At 39.4% G+C, this 5,992-nt stretch overlaps 1 long non-coding RNA gene across 1 annotated transcript; it reads right to left on the bottom strand.

The window, feature by feature from the left end:
- Positions 1-228: 228 nt before the first annotated feature.
- LOC127643487 (uncharacterized) lies at positions 229-4,930 on the bottom strand. Its single transcript, XR_007970526.1, has 4 exons — positions 4,897-4,930; positions 4,714-4,782; positions 3,080-3,241; positions 229-310 (listed from the first exon to the last, which is right to left on the bottom strand). It is a non-coding gene; the product is annotated as an uncharacterized LOC127643487 (long non-coding RNA).
- Positions 4,931-5,992: the final 1,062 nt, after the last annotated feature.

Genomic DNA, 5,992 nt, shown 5'->3' with positions numbered 1-5,992 from the left:
GACTGTGGGCAACAAAACACATTCAGGAAGAAAAAGTATTTTTTACTGGAACCGTTAGAATCAGACCTAGGGACATTGACCAAAAGACATATCGTAAACAACCAGCTGGACATTAAAGTGACAAGGAAGAGAGGAAGAGAGAGAGAGAGAGAGAGAGAGAGAGAGTATCCCTGACATGATCTTAAACTTGCCTGTGCTGTAGACTTGACGGCTCCCAGAAGGCTTTGCTGTCCACGGCTGCTCTCTGCACCAGACTTACCCAGAGTGTGGTGCTGACATTCCAGACAGTTTCTCACAGCCATCGCACACACTGAGGGAAAGAGAGAGAGTGAGAAAGTGAGTGAGTGAGAGAGAGAGAAAGAGAGAGAGAGAGTGGGAGAGAGCAATTCAAAAGTAAAAGTATGGATAATGCCAGAAGCAAGGGTAAATTTAAAAAAAATTAAAAAGATAAATATATTTAAGGAAACAAGATATGGAGGCACCTATGAGAATGACTACAAATACTGTCTTCTGATTAAAAACAGGGTGGAAGGCAGACTCAAAAAATGTGAGGAAGACACTTCTTAATTAGATAACTGAATGGGAAGCGGTCCCTAAATATCACCCTGTTCCCTCTTTTTATGTAAGTCAATAGGATTTTTTCACTTGTTTTTTTTTATCTGCCAAGTCAGATTGCTTAGAAAAGTATTAGCACACCTCCCCTCAGTAAGCTCCACAATTTGAGGTATCATTCATGTCTGTAGCATAAACGGTTTAATCCTTTGGGTTAGAGGTTTTTCAAATCCCTATTACTACGTATTAGTAATAGTAATGATTGCCTCAGCAAGCCCCCCTAAATCGAAAGTACATGCATACAGGCAGAATTAGCAATTAATGTTCTGTAACAAAAATGCAGAATAATTCAAGCATGCCAAAAGGTCGTCTTTCAAAATATTACAGTCATACCACTTTGGGATTTGAGTTTTTCCCTTAAACCGTTAAAGGTATGCAAAACAGATGATGTTGCTGTAATACCACCAACCAGGTAACAAACGTGGCATGAATCATTCTTGTTTAATGACTGTAGGAGGGTTCCCAATATAGCACAGAAAACAAATCCTCTGTTATTGCTCTTAATTTGATGTATTGCATGCTATAAGAGCAATTTTGTTGTGTGTGTGTGTGTGTGTGTGAGCGTGTATTTATCACTTTGTGGGGACCAAATGTCCCCATAAGGATAGTAAAACCCGAAATTTTTGACCTTGTGGGGACATTTTGTCGGTCCCCATGAGGAAAACAGCTTATAAATCATACTAAATTATGTTTTTTGAAAATGTACAAATGCAGAAAGTTTTCTGTGAGGGTTAGGTTTAGGGGTAGGGTTAGGTTTAGGGGATAGAATATAAGGTTTGTACAGTATAAAAACCATTATGTCTATAGAAAGTCCCCATAAAACATGGAAACACAACGTGTGTGTGTGTGTGTGTGTGTGTGTGTGTGTGTGTGTGTGTGTGTGTGTGTGTGTGTGTGTGTGTGTGTGTGTGTGTGTGTGAACAATTACATTTTCCCAAAGACACACATAGTTTTTAAATGTACTACAAGCGATTTCAGCACAACAATGTGTGTGTGACTGTGTGCATTTGAGTGTATGACTCTGTGTACCCCTCTATCCTCTCATACCTTGACAATTGACAAATGTAAACTCTAAAATGCTTAGATTACAGGTATTATTCCAGTGCGAGAACCAACCAGCTTTTTCCATTAAACTGAGCTAGTCATTTTAGTGAGAGAGGGAGCAAGAGAAGAAGGGATTGCAGGAGAAACCTTGTTACAGATCCCAAATCAGATTACATGCAGACAGACCTCATCAAATATAAATTTTATACTTTCAGCCATCCTAAAAACAGGCTTCAGTTTCTCTCCCTCTCCACCAATCAGAAGGATCCGCCCTGAACTTGCCACACACTGTCGAGTTGATTTAACATGGCGGATATTTTGTTAGTGGCTTTGTGTGTAACATGGGCGAGAGAGCTGATGAGTGTAGAGTTCAGAGAGGGTCATGTAGAGTGTGTGTGTGTGTGTGTGTGCCTGTGCGTGTGCGTGTGAGCGTGTATTTATCACTTTGTGGGGACCAAATGTCCCCATAAGGATAGTAAAACCCGAAATTTTTGACCTTGTGGGGACATTTTGTCGGTCCCCATGAGGAAAAAAGCTTATAAATCATACTAAATTATGTTTTTTGAAAATGTAAAAATGCAGAACGTTTTCTGTGAGGTTTAGGTTTAGGGGTAGGGTTGGGTTTAGGGGATAGAATATAAAGTTTGTACAGTATAAAAACCATTATGTCTATGGAAAGTCCCCATAAAACATGGAAACACAACTGTGTGTGTGTGTGTGTGTGTGTGTGTGTGTGTGTGTGTGTGTGTGTGTGTGTGTGTGTGTGTGTGTGTGCCTGTGCGTGTGTGTGTGTGTGTGTGTGTGAGTGGTAGAAAGAAATGAATTAACCGATCTGAACGTCTGGATTTCAGTTATGTGGCCTGTTACACAGGAGTGCATTTTGTGATACATAGACATAAAAAGAAGGAGGTGCCTTGGGCTAAAAAAAAGCCATTAGAGTCAATGGGCTGTTGATGGTCATCATTTTAGAGCACTGCAGTGTGGAGAGCTTATAATAACACTATCAGAGAACTCATACACAAAAGAGAGAGAGAGAGAGAGAGAGAGAGAGAGAGAGAGAGAGAGAGAGAGAGAGAGAAAGAGAGAAAGGTAGTTATTACATCTACCAAATGAGCCAATAGAGAGAAATCAATAAGCAAAACAGAATGAGGGCGAAGAGAACGGGAAAAAAAGGAAAGAACATCTGCAAAAGGCAGAACACAGGAGAAAAGAGACAAAAAATAAATGGGGGGTCAGGGGAAGCAACATGGAGAAGGACATTAATTGAAAATAATGAAGTGATAAAAGAGGAGGAGGAGGAGCAAAGTGTGAATGAGCAGGACAGTACAGGAAAAAGAGATCTGAAAGAGATTCAGGGGTATTGAGAGAAAATGAGAAATACAGAAATACAAATAAAAACACAGAGATAAAGAGAGAGATATACCCAAACGTAGGCATTGTCTAAGTCCTTCTATGCCTCGATTTCTGTGAAGTTGAGTGAACTGGCGAAGATGAGCACATCCACTAGATTGATAAGTCTCTGCAAGAGCATCAGTGATGCCTCCACAGCCAAACCCTGAGATGCCTCAATATTTTCCAGCTCATGCTGCAAGACAGTGACATCAATATAATCAACACCATTGCTGTAACTATAGCCTTCATCTTTGCTCCAGTCATTATAATACACCTTCATCATCACACTCAGCTTTCCATTTTCACCCCTGTGGTAATCATCAAGGCACTGTATCAAATTACTCATAATCAGGCCCAAACAAAATCTGTAGACTTTTTTGAATTTTCTGTGCTGATTTTGATGGAAAAATTAAAACATAGTAAAATGGATTAAATGGATTTGAGAGTACTATCCTCTTAGGATGCTTTCACTGTAGCACTTTTGGTGTGCACACAGGTTCTAATGACTTCAAAATTCAGTTCATTCAGATCATGTGAACACTGATTTCAGAACTCGGGTACACACTTGAACTGCACCTGAGTCCACTTGAAACAGTGGTGTGGGGTATTGTTAAAGTGAACTCTGGTATGGTTCACTGCCAATATGAAAGCAATCATAACAAATCGCAGAAGTTAACAGCTTGTAATAGCATAAAATTTGCATATTTGCAGGCTCTCGATTGCAATTAGTATGGTATAATTCATTTCTCATACTCTTCAGAGAGCAGGTCACATACATCACATCTCTTACAACCCATTTGCAGGCTCACGGCAGACAAAAGCTAACATTCATCACATAACTGCACATTCAATGCATCCGTGGCAGACAAACATAAGTGTCGTTCTATGCATGTAAAGTTTTGGTAGTATAATCAGACCACAGTTCGGACTCAAATAATATGATATGAACAGAAACTAAAGAGGGCAGGAGGAGGGGGGAGGAATGAACTCTGGTTCGATCCAAGCTATTGAACAACGTGTGAAAGCCCACTCATTGGTAGTTGAAAGCATCTTGAAATTACCTACAACATTTAATAAACAATAATAAAAGTGTGGGGAATTTGAATAACTTTTATGAATGACAGATGTTGCAATTCTGCAGAAATCTTTGGCATTTTCTGCACATGATCATTAAAGCAAGAATAATAACGATCACTCTTAGGATCTTAACAGTCTTATCAAACTCACTAAACACTGGTGTTGTGGAGTGAAAGATCTCTATGTGTAGTGATATGAAAACATGAAAACCAGTCAGCAACCAGTTTGCAGTCTAATAAGATTCTGTGTATTGTTACATTTCTCCTGACCACCAGAGGTGGTGCAAAGCACTCATTCATGATTTGCAGCGCCAGCCAGAGAACATACCAATATGAGCCATTAACTTTCTCACCTAAGGAAATTTTTGTCTGCATACTGTATATTTAGAGCACCTTCTTCCACTATTGCCAAGACTGGACTGGCTTCTAATCAACTTGGATGATATTGATTGGTACACTGGTAACACTTGGCTGCTGTTGACCCTGCTGATGGGTTGCGGATTAGTTTTGCATAGTACTAACTGTGCATCACTGTAAAAAGAAATTAGTTAATGCCAGCTGAGTATGTTGCAGACAAACACACACTGACCGTAGAGGAGGTGGCTGCAGAGAGTAAAGGAAGGATTCTTCCGCAGGCCATAATGAGGATGTCCACCACCTAAGAGATGAGATGGACAATGTTGTGCACAAACACCACATTCTCACTGCTGTTCACAAAGTCCATTACAGTCTTAGTCAAATGACTATAGAGAGGGAGGTAAGGTGGCATTACCATATCAGAAAGCCAGTTATGAAATAGCATCTGTTACAACATCAAAGAGAGCTGAATGTGTGAAACCTGCGGGAAATATGAATTTATTGTATATTAGGATTACCAATATTAAAAAACAAGCTATTTCCAGGTTATCTACACCTTAATGTTTAAAAACAGAATCAGTAATGCTTTTTTGTGTGTTTTCTTTTTTAAATATGCATTTACAGTCATACACACATTGTGGAAGCTTAGCAGGCAATTGGGCAGCACCATATCCAGCTGTGAGGGACTAATAATAAATAAAAAATAATGCTTAATGTGACAGGTTGAATGTGTCTAGTATTTTCCCTGGTGCTTAGTTCTTTAGAATTTGTTTTGCTATCTTAATGGTTGTGCACATCTCAAATGGGAAGACACGGCCACTGGCGTTGAGCGGCGTCTTGACATTGAGCACATCTGTGCGGCTCAATCATTGAGGTGCATTAGGTTCTGGTGGCTTTATAAAAAGCATGTCTATGTGTGGTGTTGTGATTCTCCTGCGTGTGCTCATGTGTTGTGCGCAGTAGGCTCTATTGGCTTCTATTTCTTGTCGCTTTTCCCTGGTGGTCACCTGATTTATTGCTTTTTCTTACAGATGTGATTCATTGTCTAATTATATACTTGCTATTATTAATGTGTGTGTGAGGTGATGAGCGCAGTTAGCATAAAGCCTTCTGTAGAGTAAGAATTTCACCAAGGAGGTAAGAAATTTATCGTGTTTTTTTTTTTTGTTCGAATCTTGACATAATTTATGAACTTTGTTCTTACCACATCTTTATTTCAGGTGTGGCCTGAGAGCGCTAGCTGCTATTTTTTTATGCCTGTTTGATACTGCTGAGTTACAATCTTGCTCTTTCAGCTGTCTGTCTCTGACGGCTGTGGCAGCAGCTGTCTTTAACCACTGATTTACGGAGTTCTTTTAGGATGATTCTGCTCTGCGGATCCGTTTGATATATATGTGAAGTTTAATATTTTTGTACTTTTGAGTTCATAAATTAAACCATTAGGGCTGTATTCTGATTCACTTTACAAATGAAAATTTGTAAATATTAATTGTGATTTATACTCCTGAAGT

Source organism: Xyrauchen texanus, chromosome 5 (genome assembly GCF_025860055.1).
Source record: "Xyrauchen texanus isolate HMW12.3.18 chromosome 5, RBS_HiC_50CHRs, whole genome shotgun sequence".
NCBI classification, from domain to species: Eukaryota; Metazoa; Chordata; class Actinopteri; order Cypriniformes; family Catostomidae; genus Xyrauchen; species Xyrauchen texanus.
Note: the sequence above shows the minus strand (reverse complement) of the source record. Positions and strands in the feature narration are given on the sequence as shown.